We start from the raw sequence: 19,204 nt of genomic DNA, 5'->3' as shown, positions 1-19,204 counted from the left end.
AGACTGAAACATGTGTCTGTAAATGAACAGTAGAAAACATTTGAAGAAACAGTGTAAAACATTTAACAAAAGGAACAGACAAACCTCAGCAAAAAATCCCCACCTGTCCCTCACTCAGGACAAAATGGATCATATTAGATTATCAGGCCGAGAAGATCACCAAAAATTACTTAAAATCCTGAAGTGAGAGAGTGTTTTAGGAGTAAGTTTTAAAGGGATTGCAGAGGGTCTGCTGGCAGGAGGAGTGCAGTGGGAAGGGGAATCATTGACACGACAGGAATAGGGAGAGGTGACAATGCTGGAGGTGGTGAGAGTGTTACAGAGAGTGGTCAGGGTCTGAACGGTGTTACAAAGCCAGTAAAGATTGCTGCAGAGGGAGGGGTTTGTACAGGTAGGAAAGGCAGGTGTGTAACTTTCATTTATTCATTCATGGGATGAGGATGTCACTGAGCCAGGAATCATTGCCCTTCTGCTAATTATCCAGAGGGTCGCTCAGAGTCAGCCATACTGTTGTGGGTCTAGGTTCATATGTCAGCCATGTTAGAATGTCAGATGTTCTAGATTAAAGGAGGTAAGTGAACTAGATCAATTCTTCCTACTGATCAACAATGGTTTCACTGTGGCCACACCATGACATCTCAACTCCTACTCTCAATGCTCTGACCAATGAGGGTAATCATCCCAAATGTCTGCTTCACCAGCCTGTCTACCTGTGACACCACTTTCAATTAACTGGGTACCTGCATGCCCGGGGTCTCTGACTGACAACACTACCCAGGGACAGAACATTAACTGGACAAGTCCCACCCTGGTTTGTTTCACCAAAATGGAACACCTCACATTGAATCTAATTAAACTCCATCTGCTATTCTTTCGCCCACTACCCCAGCAGTACTGTTCATCCTGTTGTATCACAGATAACCTTCTTCACTGTCCACTTTACCACCAATTTCAGTGTCACCCAGTGTCACCAGGAAACCAATATTCCAATCCAAACCATTTATCCAAATGACAAACTACATGGGACCCACTGCAACGCTGGTCATATGTCTCCAGTCAGAAAAACAACTGCCTCCCATCACCCTCTGTCTCCTATCATCAAGCCAATTGTGTATCCAGTTCACTTGCTCCTCCTGAATGCCATATCCTTTTACAATGATCTGGGCTTATTAGGAGAAAGTGAGGTCTGCAGATGCTGGAGATCAGAGATGGAAATGTGTTGCTGGAAAAGCGCAGCAGGTCAGGCAGCATCTAGGGAACAGGAGAATCGACGTTTCGGGCATTAGCCCTTCTTCAGGATTCCTGAAGAAGGGCTAATGCCCGAAACGTCGATTCTCCTGTTCCCTAGATGCTGCCTGACCTGCTGAGCTTTTCCAGCAACACATTTCCATCTCTGGGCTTATTACCCAGTTTACCACACGGAACGTAGAACACAGAACAGAACAACAGAAGACCCTTCGGCCATGATGCCATGCCAACCTTTTATCCTAATCCAAGATGGAGGATGGGAACAAAAGTGCTGGCTCTAAGAGCTGCTCCTTTTTTTGAGGTATTTTAGGTGGTGGAGGTGATTTCCTTGAAATCCTGGAGCAGCAGTTACTGTTTTATATGCTGTTGCATTGTTTTGGAACTTTGGAAAATAAAGTCAAAACAACAGCAGTTTAAAAGGGAGAAGAGCAGACAAAGGAAGCACTTGGTGAGGATATTGCAGGGGAGAGAAAGGAGGGGGGGGGGGAAAGAGAGAGAGCGAAAGAGAGAGAGAGAGAAAGAGAGAGAGAAAAAGAGAAAAAGAGAAAAAGAGAGAGAAAGAGAGAGAGAGAGAGAGAGCGAGAGAGAGAGAGAACCTGCACAGCTACCCCTTTTGCTGTTTGAATTCGTGTATCGCTGGACATCGGAGTGCATCTGGGAAAATTAACAAACAGTGAAATTCACATCTAATCATGGAGGAAATGTTGGGCGAAGTCCACAGCGCAGAATCAGATAAATTAATTGAATTAATTGTTGTTTTAAGTCTGTCCAAGAGAAAGGCTGCACTAGTGGGTACAGTGCATTCTTTCTTGATTACATATTTTTGGAGATAAGTCTCTTGATTAAACTTAAAATATAAGCCATAGCTATTAATTTAACCGAGGCAGTGTTTGTGGGGGAATAAGACGGTGTTATTTTCTGGGTCTGTAGATTGTGAAGGAGCAAAAATGGCCTTTGCAGTGATATGTACTTCTTGTCAGATGTGGGAGTATAAAGAGAGTTTAAGGGTTACTGCGGATTATATCTGCCACAAATGCTGTTGGATGCGAATCTTTTCAGATCGAGTGGATCGGTTGGAGAGACAGATAGAAGCGATGAGGAATTTGCAACAGCAACAGGATGTGATGGTTGGCAGTTATAGAAAGGGGGGGGGGGGGGGAAGACTCACATACAGTCACATAGATGGGTTAACTACAGGAAGGATAAGAGAGGAAGGCAGCTAGAGCAAGAGTCTTTTGTGGATATACTCATTTCAAACAGGTATGCTGTTTTGGAAAATGTAGGGGGTGATGGATTCTCAAGGGAACGTAGCACAAACAGTCAAGTTTCTGGTATTGAGACTGGCTCTAATGCAATGAGGGGTACGTCAGCTTCCAAGAGATCAATTATGTTAGGGGATTCTGTAGTCAGAGGTACAGACAGACGTTTCTGTGGCCAGCAGAGGAAAAGCAGAATGTGTGCTGTTTCCCTGGTGCCAGGATCAAGGATGTCTCAGAGAGGGTGCAGAATGTTCTCACGGGGGAGAGCGGCCAGCAGGAGGTCAATGTCCACATTGGAACCAACGACATAGGAAGGGAAAAGGTTGAGACTCTGAAGGGAGATTAGGTAGAAATTTAAAAAGGAGGTCCTCAAGGTTAGTAATATTTGGATTACTCCCAGTGCTACGAGCTAGTGAGGGCAGGAATAGGAGGATAGAGTTGATGAATGCATGGCTCAGGAGCTGGTGTATGGGAGAATGATTCACATTTTTGAATCACTGCAATCTCTTTTGGGGTAGAGGTGACCTGTACAAGAAGGACGGATTGCACCTAAATTGAAAGGGGACTAATATACTGGCAGGGAAATTTGCTAGAACTGCTTGGGAGGATTTAAACTATTAAGGTGGGGGGGTGGGTGGGACCCAGGGAGATAGTGAGGAAAGAGATCAATCTGAGGCGGTACAGCTGAGAACAGAAGTGAGTCAAACAGTCAGGGCAGGCAGGGACAAGGTAGGACTAATAAATTAAACTGCGTTTATTTCAATGCAAGGGGCCTAACAGGGGAGGCAGATGAACTCAGGGCATGGTTAGGAACATGGGACTGGGATCTCGTAGCAATTACAGAAACATGACTCAGTGATGGGCAGGACTGGCAGCTTAATGTTCCAGGATACAAATGCTACAGGAAGGATAGAAAGGGAGGCAAAAGAGGAGGGGTAGTAGCATTTTTGAAAAGGGATAGCATTACAGCTGTGCTGAGGGAGGATATTCTCGGAATACATCCAGGGAAGGTAGTTGGGTAGAACTGAGAAATAAGAAAGGGATGATCACCTTATTAGAATTGTATTATAGTCCCCCCCAACAGTCAAAGGGAAATTGAGAAACAAATAAGAAAGGAGATCTCAGCAATCTGTCAGAATAATAGGGTAGTTATGGTAGGGGATTTTAACTTTTCAAACATCAACTGGGACTGCCATAGTGTTAAAGGTTTAGATGGAGAGGAATTTCTTAAGTGTGTACAAGACAATTTTCTAACTCAGTATGTGGATGTACCTACTACAGAAGTGGCAAAACTTGACCTACTCTTGGGAAATAAGGCTGGGCAGGTGACTGAGTTGTCAGTGGGGGAGCACTTTGCGACCAGCGACCATAATTCTATTTGTTTTAAAATAGTGATGGAAAAGGATAGACCAGCTCTAAAAGTTGAAGTTCTAAATTGGAGAAAGGCCAATTTTGACAGTATTAGGCAAGAACTTTCAAAAGCTGATTGGAGGCAAATGTTCGCAGGGAAAGGGATGGTTGGAAAATGGGAAGTCTTCAGAAGTGAGATAACAAAAATCCAGAGAAAATATACTCCCGTCAGGGTGAAAGGGAAGGCTGGTAGGTATAGGGAATGCTGGCTGACTAAAGAAATTGAGGGTTTGATTCAGCAAAAGAAGGAAGCATATGTCAGGTACAGACAGGACAGATCGAGTGAATCCTTAGAAAAGTATAAAGAAAGTCGGAGTATACTTAAGAGGGAAATCAGGAGGGCAAAACAGGAACATGAGATAGCTTTGGTAAATAGAATTAAGAAGAATCCAAAGGGGTTTTACAAATATATTAAGGACAAAAGGGTAACTAGGGAGAGAATAGGGCCCCTCAAAGATCAGCAAGGCGGCCTTTGTGTGGAGTCACAGAAAATGGGGGAGATACTAATTGAATATTTTGCATCAGTATTTACATTTGCAGTATTTCCCTACAGTTTATATCTTCCATATAAACTGTAGGGAAATAGATGGTGACATCTTGCAAAATGTCCAGATTATAGTGCAGCAAGTGCTGGATGTCTTGAAACACTTCAAGGTGGATAAATCCCCAGGACCTGATCAGGTGTACCCGAGAACTCTGTGGGAAGCTCGAGAAGTGATTGCTGGGCCTCTTGTTGAGATATTTGTACCATCGATAGTCACAGGTGAGGTGCCGGAAGACTGGATGTTGGCAAACGTGGTGCCACTATTTAAGAAGGGCGGGAAAGACAAGCCAGGGAACTGTAGACCGGTGAGACTGACCTCGGTGGTGGGCAAGTTGTTCAAGGGAATCCTGAGGGACAGGATGTTCATGCGTTTCGAAAGGCAAAGACTGATTCGGGCTAGTCGGTGGGAACTCCAGTCTCACAAATTTGATTGAGTTTTTTGAAGAAGTATTGACGAGTGCAGAGCAGTAGATGTGATCCATATGGCCTTCAGTAAGGCGTTCAACAAGGTTCCCCATGGGAGACTGATTAGCAAGGTTCGGTCTCACGGAATACAGGGAGAAGTAGCCATTTGGATACAGAACTGGCTCAAAGGTAGAAGACAGAGGGTGGTGGTGGAGGGTTGTTTTTCAGACTGGAGGCCTGTGACCAGTGGAGTGCCACAAGAATCAGTGCTGGGCCCTCTACTTTTTGTCATTTACATAAATTATTTGAATGCGAGCATAAGAGGTACAGTTAGTAAGTTTGCAGATGACACCAAAATTGGAGGTGCAGTGGACAGCGAAGAGGGTTACCTCAGATTACAACAGGATCTGGACCAGATGGGCCTATGGGCTGAGAACTGGCAGATGGAGTTTAATTCAGATAAATGCGAGGTGCTACATTTTGGGAAAGCAAATCTTAGCAGGACTTATACATTTAATGGTAAGGTTGTAGGGAGTGTTGCTGAACAAAGAGACCTTGGAAAGCAGGTTCATAGTTCCTTGAAAGTGGAGTCGCAGATAGATAGGATAGTGAAGAAGGCATTTGGTATGCTTTCCTTTATTGGTCAGAGTATTGAGTACAGATGTTGGGAGGTCATGTTGCGGCTGTACTGGACATTGGTTAGGCCACTGTTGGAATATTGTGTGCAATTCTGGTCTCCTTCCTATCGGAAAGATGTTGTGAAACTTGAAAGGGTTCAGAAAAGATTTATAAGGATGTTGCCAGGGTTGGAGAATCTGATCTACAGGGAGAGGCTGAACAGGCTGGGGCTGTTTTCCTTGGAGCATTGGAGACTGAGGGGTGACCTTATAGAGGTTTACAAAATTATGAGGGGAATGGATAGGGTAAATAGACAAACTCTTTTCCCTGGGTTCGGGGAGTCCAGAACTAGAGGGCATAAGTTTAGGGTGAGAGAGGAAAGATATAAAAGAGACCTAAAGGACAACTTATTCACGTAGAGGGTGGTACATGTCTGGAATGAACTGCCAGAGGATGTGGTGGAGGCTGGTACAATTACAACATTTAAGAGGCATTTGGATGGGTGTATGAACAGGAAGGGTTTGGAGGGATATGGGCTGGGCGCTGGCAGGTGGGACTAGATTGGGTTGGGATATCTGGTCGGCATGGACAGGTTGGACCGAAGGATCCATTTCCATGCTGTACATCTCTATGACTGGAAGATCAAACTAACCTACATACTCTTCATTTTACTATCATCCATGTGCCTATCCAAGAGTCTACAAAATGTCCCTCATGTATCTAAGTTTACTACCACAGCTGGCAGTGCATTGCACCCACCATCACTCTCTGTTCAAAGAACCTACTTCTGAAATCTCCCCTTAACCATCTTCCAGTCGCCTTAAGATTACACCCCCTGTAATAGCCATTTCTGCCACAGGAAAAAAATTCTCTGACTATTCACTCTCTCTGTGCCTCTCATCATCTTGTTCACCTCTGCCAAGTCACCCCTCACCCTTCTTCACTCGAATGAAAAAAAGCCGTAGCTCCCTCAACTTTTCTTCATATGACATGATCTCCAGTACAGGCAGCATCCTGGTAAATCCCCTCTTTCCCTCTCTAAAGCTTCCACATCCTTCCTGTAATGAAGGGACCAGCACTGAACACAATATTCCAAGTGGGGTCTAACCAGGGCTCTATAGAGCTGCAGCATAACCTCACCGCTTTAAAACTCAATCCCACAGCTAATGAAAGCCAACTCAACATCTTTCTTTTTCACAACCCTATCAACTTGTGTGGCAACTCTGAGGGCTCTCTGGACATCTACCCCAAAGTCTCTCAGTTCGCCCACACTGCTAAATATCCTGCCTTGAACACTATTCTGCATTCGATCATTTCACATTTTTCCAGATTGAACTCCATCTGCCACTTCTCAGTCCAGCTCGACACCATATCAATGTCCCATTGCAACCTACAACAGCCCTCCACACTATTCACCACTCCACCAACCTTCATGACATTGACAAAGTTACTAACTCACTCTTCCAATCCCACATTCAAGTAATTTTTTAAAAATCATAAAACACAGAGGTCCAGGAACCAATTCCTGCACAACAGGCTGAGTGTTTTCCATCCGTCATCACCTTCTGCCTTCCGTGAGCCAGGAATTCTGTATCCAGACAGCCAGGTTTCCCTTTATCCCATGAGATATAAACGTGTTTTGTCACATTCTCAAAGGATTCAATGAGATTTGAGGTATGACCTGGCCCTACAAAGATTACTGCAGGCAGTCAGAGATCATGAGAGAGTTACAAGGTGTGCTGGTGATTCCACAGGGGGATTACAGGGACTTGATGAAGTTGAACATGGATGTACGATTGTCGGGACTGAAGCTGGGAACAGAGATAGAGGGATCAGCATGGATTACAGAGATATGGAGGGTAGTGGTCTCTGGTGGAAGTGCCACATAGAGGGATGTTTTGTGGAACTGCAGGAATTTGCAGAGATAGGCAGATTTGGAGGGGCTTGAGCAGTTTGCAAAGGCATGGAGAAATGTAGTATCTGGAAGATACAGAGATGGTGAGGTCTGTAGGCGATGCAATAATTTGGAAGGACTGGAGAAGCTGAAGGGGTTCACACACACATAAGGAGGATTGTAGGAGTGTGAGTAGGGAGGGTGGTGCCTTCTCAGTAATTAGTGGTTTGGAGCACTGTCCAGACTTGGGGAAGGTTTCAGAATGAGGGAGGGACAGAGCAAATGGAAGTGGTCGCAGAGAATAGAGGAAAGTAAACATGTTACTTTGGTGCTGTGTCACTGAGGGTCATCAGGAATACAGTTGTCCTCATTAAAATGTACAGATCCTCAGGGGAATGGACAGGGTGGATGCTGAAAGGATGGTTCCTTCCTCTTATGGGGGAGACACAAACAAGCAGTCTCTGTTTGACACAAGTGGAGAAAGGGGAGTTACCTTTCTCTCATTGACCCAAACCTACTCCAGGTTTGTTCCCACACAGCTCAAAGCAATGCAATGCGATAACAAAAAGCAAGGTCCGTTGGGACTGCAGGAGATATGAGATGAAGGCCACGTTAGAAGCGATGGAGGGAGTGAGAGAGAAGGGAGATGTTCAACAGCTGGAAGGGTTTACAGGGAGTGGACACTGTCAGGACTGGAGAACATGACACGCTCACTCATGAGAGGGAGATAACGATATGGCACAAGGTCAAACACAGCAGCAGGATCCCAAGCTCCGTACCTGCCATTTACTCAGGGAACTACTCTCACCCAGTCTGGTGCCAAGCCCCACATACAAATAGCATAAGGGTTCCCAGATCCTGGTTCTCAGGGCCAAGTGCACTTACCCCTGAACCAGTCGGTGTGGTATTTACATAGTTATACATCCTCCAGGAACACTGTGTCCTAGCCGACATTAACTGGCAAATTCAAACTCTTCCAAGCCAACACCATGTGCACTTAGATTCCCTGCTTCTCCAATCCTCTGAGTGACAGTCTGCAGATAACAACGGAATCCACAATACTCCACTACATGGGTCAGGGTCAATGATAAAAGCTTAATTCTCTCAAAATGGAAACTCCCTGATGACTGCATCTCATGTAACTGCCACTAAAAAATATTAAAATACAGAACATTCCAAACGAAGTTTGATGAGGTAAGCCCTGGTCAGTCTTGTAGATCTGGAGGTTACCAGATACAATTAGAGTGCTTTCTACCAGAGCAGCACCAGGTCAGTGTCAGGCACACAGACAGAATAGGCAAATAGATTCACATCTGAACTCACATCTCCCAGCCTGGGAACCTGAAGCTGTGCTCACCCGTTCTGGTAAAGATGTCCAGAATTAGGATCAAGATCAGTCCAATAGTCCAGTCAAAAAAGATCTGTGGTTCAATTTGTAACATCCTTCAGGTTTCACAACACGTTCTCAGACCCATCCTACAGGTCCTATAAATCCCGCTCCCTCTCACCTCCTGCAGGATCCACGTCCCTTCCTACATTAGTACCACCCTCCAGGTTCAGCAGCCCTTCCTACCTCTGTACAACGACCGGACTCTACAAATCTCCCATTCTCTGAAGTGTTCCTCAGAAAGGCACTGGAACAAGGTGGATGTTATGGAGAAAGAGAGAGATATCAGGACTGGCGCGTTTTGCAGATATTAGCAACATTGCAGTGACCAAAATAGGTTCGGTAATTTTGAGAATTGATGCTCATAAAGGAGGTCACAGCGCTAAGGAGGATTGTTGGGACTTGAAGAAGGGACTTGTAGGCACTTGAGTGTTGTCGGGACTGGAGGAATTTACCAAATAGGCCGGGTTTAAGACTGCAGGAGTCTGCAGAAAACCTTCACAGGTTAGAGTCGGATAAAAGATCAACACAACATCGCGGGCTGAAGGGCCTGCACAGTGCTGTACTGTTCCATGTTCTAAATAGGGAGGGTTATGATGGCAGGAAGAGGTTTCGGAAAGCTGGAGAGGATAGGATCTGAATGAAGAGACACAAATAGGAAGGGTTACCAGGAGTGTTGGAGATTACAGAGACAGCGATATTCTGAGCTGGAGCAGATGACCCAGACTGGGAGGCTTTTGGGGACTGGGGGCTGGTTTCACAGGAAGGGAAGGCCATCAAGCCACAAGAGGTTACAGAAATTTGGAGAGCTGGAGGGCCTACAGGGGTTTCATGGAGATGGTGACATTGGGAGGATGGTGTACTTTACAGAGATAAGGATGTTGTTAGGTTGGGGAGGTTTACACAGGAAGGGATTGTTTAGGGAACGGAGCAGATGACAGAGATAAAGACGGTTGTACAGATGGGAAGAACATACAGACTTATGGAGGGTAGTCGTGACAGTAGATGTTTATAGATACAGGAAGGCTTAGGTTCTGCAGGTTATTTAGACATGGAGGATGTGGAATCGGACAGATTTTCCAGGAGATAACAAGGGCAATTTTAGTTGAGACAGTTTCATAGATAAGGGAGCATTAGTAACCTGAGAGCATTAGTTTGGTCAAGTGGGAAGGGTTGTAGGGGAGGGTGCAGTTTACACAGATAGGGGTGTAAGAGCTGGAGAAGGTTGTAGAGATGGGGGGATAGATAGAGAGACTGGAGGAGCTTGTATTGATAGGGTGGGTGCTGGCGACGGTTAGATGTCACACAGATAGGGAATCTTATAGGAACTGGATTGGATGAGTCACAGGCATTGGAGCGGGTTCTACAGATCGGAATTCTGCAGGGACCTGAGAGGATTGTAGGGTATTCACAGATTGATTGTGTCAATCAGTCTGGTGAGGTAGGTAAGGTAGATTCAGAAAGGTTAAATCCAATGTATACCATCTTCATTTTCCAGACCAGAACTTCAATATCCCTCATAAGCCACAAATTCCTAAACCTGCCAGCTTTTCCCTTCACTCTAACAGGGACAAATTTGCCCTGGATTCTTAATATCACACTTTTAAAAGGCTTCCATTTGCCAGTCATTCCTTTTCCTTCAAACAGTTGACGGTAGCATGATGTGGAGGAGCCGGTGGTGACTGGGATGGACAATATTAAAAATCACACAACACCAGCTTCCAGTCCAGCAGGTTTATTTGGGAGCGATTGGTTTTGGTTCGCTGCTTCATCACGTGGTTGTGGAGCACAATCATAAGGCACAGAATTTACAGCAACAGGATTGCAGTGTAATGGAATGTAATACTAAACACATTTAGTTTAAGTTTTCATCTTTTAGGATGATCACCTGCACTTTGAAAGCTGGTGCTGTGAGATAAACCTGTTGGACTATAACCTGGTTTTGTGTTATTTTTAATTCACCCAATCGACCTCTGCTCGATCCTGCCTCATGGCCCCAAATCTGGCCCTGCTCCAGTTTCACACCTTAATCTTTTTAGATTAGATTACATTACAGTGTGGAAACAGGCCCTTCGGCCCAACAAGTCCACACCGACCCGCCGAAGCGAAACCCACCCATACCCCTATATTTACCCCTTACCTAACACTATGGGCAATTTAGCATGGCCAATTCACCTGACCCTGCACATCTTTTGGACTGTGGGAGGAAACCGGAGCACCCGGAGGAAACCCACGCAGACACGGGGAGAACGTGCAAACTCCACACAGTCAGTCGCCTGAGGCGGGAATTGAACCCGGGTCTCAGGCGCTGTGAGGCAGCAGTGCTAACCACTGTGCCACCGTAATCTAATCTGTGGACCTGTCTGAACTTTTTCCATAACTATGTTAAAACTAAGACAGTTGTGCTCACTGGACACAAAGTGCTCTCTGACTGACACTTCAGTCACTTGCCCGACCACGTTTTCTGAGGGGAGGTCCAGTGTTGCACCCGTCTGAGTAGAGTTGGTCCTTGTTAAAGTTGCATCTTGATTTAGGAAACGTTCTTGGACACATTTGACAAATTGCACTCAGTACAGGCCTTTTACTCTCTGGGTGGTCCAGTCAATACTGAGAAAATTAAAGTCTCCAACCAATACTACTGTATTATTCTGACTGTTATCGCCAATCTCTCGTACCTGCCGGCTATTTGGGGGTCTATAATACAATCCCAACAGAAAGACCACCCCTGTTTTGTTTCTAAATTCTAAACATGTGGCCTCATTTGTTGACTCTTCAAGAGTATCTTTTCTAATCACAGTTGTTATGTCCTCCCTTATCAAAATGTCAACTCCCCTCCTCACTTACTTGTCCTTCTGTCCCGCCTGTAGCTTCTGTATCATGGAACAGTGGGCTGCTAGTCCTGCCCTTCTCTCAGCCATGTTTCGGTTATGGCTATAATATCCCAGTTCCCAGAGCTAATTCATGCTCTGAGCTCATCTGCCTTACCAGTCAGGCCTCATGCATTGAAATAAATGGACTTTAAACCTGAAGTCTTTTCCCTCCCTCATCTGTGCCCCTGGATATTCTGAATAGGAAACTTGCCCTCGATGGCTAATGTATTTTCCCCTGACTTTTCGATGTTCCCTCTCTTAGTCAGAGTCCAAATCTCCTGCTAAACTAGTTTAAACCTTCCAGGGTAACACGAGCAAATATTCCCGCAGTGATACTGGTGCCCATCTAGTTCAAGTCTAACCCATCCACCCCAACTCCCTCTCCTCTCCCCCCCCCCCCCCCCCCCCACCCCACACCCCCACACACAGGTCACCTATACCCCAGAAGAGATCTCAATGATCCAAGAACTGAAAACCCTGCCCCCTCCAACAGCTCCTCAGGCATACATCCACGCCCCGGCCTATCTTTCTATGTCTATCCTCACTGGGGCAGGTGGCACTAGGAGCAGTCTAGAGATCACTGCCCTTGAGCTCCTGCTTTTTAACTTCTTACCTAACGCCTGATACCCCATCCCATTGTGTTCATGAAGAGGGAGTAGTAAAGGCAGCAAGTCCAGCGAATACAGATCAAGTGATATTGTGAGTTTGATGAAGAAAACACAGTGCAATAAAACCAGGTGAAGCCATTCACAAGGATAGGGGGTGCAATGGGGTCCTTAGAAATGGCTGTGAAATATCCTTGTCAGATACTATCAAGGAAAAGCCACAAGGTACTTTGTCAGTATAGTTAGAATAAAAGGGTAACTGAGGAAAGGGTGAGGCCTATTAGAAACCAAAGAAACAATCTGTGCATGGAGCCAGAGGAAGTAGGTGAGGTCTTCAATGAATACTTCCCATCTGTATTCACGCAGGAGAAAGACATTGTAGCCGGGGATTTCAGACAGGATGGTGAGGTTCTATAACATGTTAAGAAAAATAAGAAGGAGGTACTAAATATTTTCACAGGCATAAAAAGGTGGAGAACTCCCCAGTGTCCAATGACTGTATCCCAGGCTGCTATGGGAAGTAAGAGAGGAGATTGCTGGGGCCCTGGTGCATATATATAATGCTTTGCTGGCGACAGGTGAAAAGCCAAATGACTGGAAGATAGCTAATGTGGTTCCTTTCTTCAAGAGGGCAGCAGAGGTAGGCCAGGTAATTACAGAGCAGGTAGTCTGACAGCAGGGGGAGGGAAATTATTGGAAACCACCCTGAGAATGAATTAACACTTGCAAATGCAAGGATCAACTCAGATTCGTCATCACGGATTTGATAGAGGAAGATACTGTCGGAGGAATTCAGTTTAGTTTTTTTGAAATGGTGTCTAAAAATACCGAAGGGGGCAGTGCAGATGATGTGGGTTACATGGAGTCATTAAGGCCTTTGACAAGTTCCCACATGGAAGGCTGGTCCAAAAGGAAAGATCCTATGGGGATCCAAGACAAATTGGTAATTTGGATACAAAATTGGTGGATAATCTTTTTCGTGTTTGAAATTGTTTCACCAGCGGGTGTACCACAGGGATCTGTGCAGGATGGATCGCTGGTTATTCTGTGGAATAATTACTCTGATGTGAAAGCAGAAGATATCATTAGTCTGTTTGCAGATGACATGAAAGGTGAAGATGTTGTTCACAGTGAGACGGATGGTCTCTAGCTACAGTCTGATGACGATCAGATGATAATCTGAGCAGAGTTTAGTTCTGATCAATGTGAGGTCATACCCTGTGGGAGGTACGATAAGCGAAGGTCAGACATAATGAGTGTTCAGATCTTGTGGAGCGCTGAGGAACACAGGGACCTGAGTGGACAATCCAAAGATCCAGGAAGGTGTCAGCACAGGTGGACCAGGTGGGGAAGGCACCTAAACTGGGAGCGGGAGGGGGACCCACATCCTGACGGGGCGAATTGCTGGAGCTGCTTGAGAGGATATAATCTAATCTGGCAGGGTGTTGTATCTTAAACAGTCGAAGGGTCAGAAAGAAGATTGAGGCTGATACACAAGTTAAAGAGCCATTTCAAGAGATAAGGCAGGAAAGAACATAGCAGGGAATGGGGGAAAACTGATGATCAAACTGCATTTATTTCAATGCAAGGGGCCTGACAGCTAAGGAAGATGAAATCAGGGCATGGATTGGAACATGAAACTGGGATATTAGTTATTACAGAAACACAGCTGAGGGAGGGGCAGGACCGGCAGCTCATTGTTTCAAGGTCAAGGAACTGCAGGAAGCATCGAAGGGGAGGCAAGAGAGGATGCGTGGTGATGTGTTTTGATTGCATGACTCATCCCAGTAGTACTTACAGAGGATATTCCTGTGGGATCACCCAGTGAAGCTATGTTAGTGGAACTGAGAAATAAAAATGGGTCATCACTTCGATTTGATTGTCCTACTATCCCTAATAACAAGTGGCAAACTGAGGAACAAATATGTCGGGAGATCCCAAATGTCAATCGTAATAATAGGGCTGTTATGGTAGATGTTTTTTAACTTGCTGTATTGCACTGTCATGTTCTGTGTTCCAGTGGGCATAAATATGAGATGGGAGAGGAAAGACTAAAAAGAGATTTTAGGAGAAAATTTTCTACACAGAGGATGGTGCAGTTATGGAATGAGCTTCCAGGGGGAGTGGTAGAGAGAAGTACGATTACAACATGTCAAAGACATTTGCGCAGGTACATGGGGAGGAGAAGGTTTTTATGGATACGGGTCAAATGCAGGGAAACGTGACTCGCTCATGGACTCTGGTTAGCATGGACTAGTTGGATTGAATGAACAGTTACCGTGCTGCATGACTCTGTCTCCAGTTATTGGAGGAGGAGACTACCGAGATAAGGCATGTTGTAGACACTGAAGCAAGTTACAGCGATAGGGATGGTAGTCTGGAATGCAGTACATTTCAAATATGTGGAGGGACTATTGGGATAGGAGGACATTACAGGGATAGGAACTATTATAGGAGTTACAAATTATTGAAGACACTGGTCCACAAGACATGCCACAGATACAGTGTTGCAGAGTAGTGAGTCTTAGTACAACAGAACTTACATTAGGAGTGGTGATTGAGCCTGGGGTGTGTGTAAACTGTGCCCCCCCTCCAGCACTGTACCTGTGTCATGTCTTGTTAGCCGATGTTTGGAGCCCTCTCATTGCTCTCTGCTCTGTGCACCGTAAGTGATCTTACCTCACTGCAGGATTTATTGAAAGCTCCAGATCTCCCTGCCCTTCGTCTCTCTGGCTGACTGACCATCTTCAATGTTGTGATGGACGAGACACCTAGCAGCTGGGAAGTTAATCGAGTCTGAACCTTTGAGTACCTACAGGAGACAGAGAAATAGGCAGAATGGGAAATTAGACGGATGCAGTGAGGATTAAAAATGGCACTGATACCACCACAGATATCTGGAAAATCCCAGTCTCCATCCCTGGCCTGTGCTGCCTCGTCTCTCTGGCGTGGAGAATTCTGTTGGGTCAGGATCTGGTGTAGCTTCAAGAGTGAGCGAGAGAGAGAGTGAGAGCGAGAGAGAGAGAAAAAGAAAAAGAAAAAGCGAGAGCAAGAGCGAGATACTAAGTGATATCACCAGAATGCGGGAAGATAACAGGATCGCACAACTGTGTTGCAAGAACAGGTTTTGTTCATCATGCACTGGCCGAGTGGTATTATTGCTAGAGCATGTATCCGAAACCTCAGCTAATGTTCAGGGGAGGCCGGTTGGAATCTCACCATCTGAAATGGTGGAATTTGAAATCAATAATTTTAAAAATAGTAATTAACAATCCACAAGTAAGTATGAGACCATTGCTGATGTACAAAAAACCCCAAACACTTGTCCTTTCGGGAAAGATATCTGCCCATCCTCACGTGGTCTGCACGACATCCCCACAGCAAAGTGGTTGCCTCTCAATTACCCTCAGAAATGGCTGAGCAAGTTGTTCAGCTCAAGGGCAGCTAGGGCTGGGCAAGACAGGGTTGTCAGCCAAAGGCACCCACATCCCATACCTGCTTTTAAAAATAATCCATTCGGATGGTCCCACTGGAACCGTGCTGGGACCAGTGTCCTGGCCACTCATGTCGGAAGGTTTATGGACAGGGCTTTAAACTGACAGCGGATGCAGGACCAGGGTTCAGGTGAAAGGAGCATTCCATATCCAGAGAGAAAAGGTGACACATCAGAACAGCATGGGGATGTGACTGAAGACAAGCAAAAAGGAACACGGTGGGACCAAGTTTAACTAAAATTGTACATCAGTGAATAAATTTGTGACAGGAAATTACGGGAAAGAGTAAGTTTTTTTTTGAATGGACAACGTCGATGCAATAAAGTAGATGGATTTAAGACTCAGAGATAAAAGAGATTGAGACACCAGGGAGATATGGATACAGGGTGAACATAAATATTCAATGGTTCACAGTCTTGTGCAAACTCCGGCAAAATGGACAACGATAACAATAATGGATAACAAAGGCATTACAGAGAAAGCATTTGGCCGCAGATCATGAAGTAGAGTCAGTCTGAATGTAAATTCTGGCTACTACTTGCCGAGGACACAAGCAGCAGAGCAGTTTTAGCCACCGAACAGCATTCCATTTCTCATCACTGCATTAAACAGGAGCTCATTGGAATTTTTAACAAAGGCTTGAGGATAATTCAGTGAAACTTCAATATTCGTATAATCTCGTATCGTCGATTCTCCTGCCTGGCCTGCTGTATTTTTCCAGCACCACATTTTTCAACTCTGATACTCCAGCATCTGCAGTCCTCACTTTCTCCTATTCACATAATCTTGTCAATCACACTGACAACAGTGACATTGGAAGAGGAGTTGGGAGATTTTTTTTCAATGCTTCTTTGAATAACACATTGTGCAACTGGCTATAACATAACTATCTCAGATCAACTTTTGTGTGATTAAACTTAGTGACTGAGTAATGTCACTGGAATAGATCCTCCGGGAAATTGTGATAAAGTGTAGATTAAAGGAATTTAAAGTTTTAATGTGTATCACAGAAAGGACAAGCTACCACTAGAAACAAAAATAGCCAATTACATGAGGTTGAGAGGAGAACTGACCAAGATAAACAGGCTAAACAAACTGAAACATGGGTCTTGAAGGGACAGTGAAACTTACTCAACAAAAGAAACAGATCAAACCTCAACAAGAAATTCCCACCCGTCCCTCACTCAGGACAAAATGGATCACATTAGATTATGAGGCTAAGAAGATCACCAAAACGTACTTAAAATCCTGAAGTAAGAGAGCATTTGAGGAGTAAGTGTTAAAGGGATTGCAATGGGTCAGCTAGCAGGAGGAGGGCAGTGGGAAGGGGAATCATGATCAGGGTTCAATGACACGACAGGAACAAGGAGAGGTGAAGATGCTGGAGGTGGTGAGAGTGTTACAGAGAGTGGTCAGGGTCTGAACGGTGTTACAAATCCAGTACGGATTGCTGGAGATGGAGGGGTTTGCAGAGGTAGGGAGAGACACATGTATTTTCATTTATTCCTTAATGCGATGTGGGTGTCACTGATTGGACCAGCATTCTTTGCTCCACTGCGAATTGCCCAGACGGTAGCTCAGAGTCAGCCATATTGCTGTGGGGGTGTTTTTTTTTTACATTAGATTACTTTATAGTGTGGAAACAGGCCCTTCGGCCCAACAAGTCCACACCGACCCACCGAAGCGCAAACCACCCATACCCCTACATTTACCCCTTACCTAACAATTCACCTGAATTGGCCAGGGAGAATGTGTCCCCGTTCCTGAGGCGGGAATTGAACCCTGGTCTGTGGCGCTGTGAGGCAGCAGTGCTAACCACTGTGCCACCGTGCCGCCCACTGGAGTCACATGTCGGCCAGACCTGGTTAGAATGTCAGATGTCCTTCCCTAAAAGAGGTCAGTGAACCGGATGAGTTCTTCCTACAGATCAGCAATGCTTTTACGGTGACCTCACCAGTGTTTTGTACAGATGCAACATCATAAAAACAAGGGCTGCAGATGCTGGAAGCCAGAGTCTAGATTATAGTGGTGCTGGAAAACACAGCAAGTCAGGCAGCATCTTGACATCCCAACTCTTACTCTCAATGCTCTGCCCAATGAAGGTATCCACCCCAAACGCCTGCTTCACCAGCCTGTCTACCTGTGACACCACATTCAAAGAACTGCGTACCTGCTTCCCTGGGTCTCTGACTGACCACACTACCCAGGGCCCGAACATTAACTGTACAAGTCCCACCCTGGTTTGTTTCACCAAAAATGGAACAGTTTGCATTTATCTCATTAAACTCCATCTACTATTCTTCACCCACTATCCCAGCAGTACTATCCATCCTGTTGTATCACAGATAACCTTGTTCACTGTCCACTTTCCCACCAATGTCAGTATCATCCAAAAACCTTACTTACCAGGAAACCAATATTCCCATCCAAACCATTTATCCAAATAACAAACAACAGGGGACCCACTACACCGCTGGTCACATACCTCCAGTCAGAAAGACAACATGCCTCCCATCACCCTCTGTCTCCTACCATCATGCCAAGTTTGTATCCAGTGGACTAACTCCTCCTGAATGCTATATCCTTTTACATTGATCAGAGCTTATTACCCAGTTTACCATACAGAACGTAGAACACAGAATAGTACAGCACAAGACCCTTCGGCCATGATGCCATGCTAATTTTTTACCCGACTGTAAGATCAAACTACCTTACATAACCTTCATTTTACTATCATCCATGTGCCTATCCAAGAGTCTATTAAATGTCCGCTCTACCCACCCACCACTCTCTGTGTAAAGAACCTACATCTGAAATCCCCCCCTTACCCATCCTGCAATCACCTTAAAAGTATTCCCCCTTGTACCATGTATGCCATGGGATAAAGAGGTCTCTCACTATTCACTCTTTCTGTGCCTCACACCATCTTGTTCACCTCTACCAAGTCTCCCCTCACCCTTTTTCACTCCAATGAGAAAAGCCTTAGCTCCCTCAACCTTTCTTCATAAGACAAGCTCTCCAATCCAGGCAGTATCCTCGTAAATCTCCTCTTTACCCTCTCTAAAGCTTCCACATCCTTCCTGTAATGAAGGGGACCAAAACTGAACACAATATTCTAATCAGGGTCTAAACAGGGCTCTGTAGAGCTGCAGCATAGCTTCACGGCTTTAAAACTCAATCCCCCAGCTAATGAAAGTCAATACAACATATTTCTTCTAAACAACACTATCAGCTTGGTGGCAAATTTGATGGATCTCTGGTCATGAAATCCAAGATCCATCTGTTCCTCCACGCCATTCAGTATTCTGTCTTTACCCCTTTATTCTGCAATCAAGTCTCACCTTCCAAAATGCAGCACTTCACATTTTTCCAGATTTGACTTGATCTGCCAATTCTCAGCCCAGCTCTACATCCTGTCAATGTCCCATTGCAACCTCCAACAGACATCCACCATATTCACCACTCCATCA

General features: G+C 45.2%; 1 long non-coding RNA gene across 1 annotated transcript in view; it reads right to left on the bottom strand.

Annotated features, from left to right (window-relative positions):
* Positions 1-19,204, bottom strand: part of LOC148137368 (uncharacterized) — a 138,020-nt gene that overhangs the window by 88,605 nt on the left and 30,211 nt on the right. The window contains exon 4 of the long non-coding RNA XR_015754331.1: positions 14,920-15,052. This is a non-coding gene — a long non-coding RNA (uncharacterized LOC148137368). The remainder of the gene's footprint in view (positions 1-14,919; positions 15,053-19,204) is intronic.

This window comes from Chiloscyllium plagiosum, unplaced genomic scaffold (assembly GCF_037043375.1).
Source record: "Chiloscyllium plagiosum isolate Xiang-an unplaced genomic scaffold, Cpla_swu_hap1 HiC_scaffold_44, whole genome shotgun sequence".
NCBI lineage: Eukaryota > Metazoa > Chordata > Chondrichthyes > Orectolobiformes > Hemiscylliidae > Chiloscyllium > Chiloscyllium plagiosum.
This window is presented reverse-complemented; position numbering and strand designations above follow the sequence as displayed.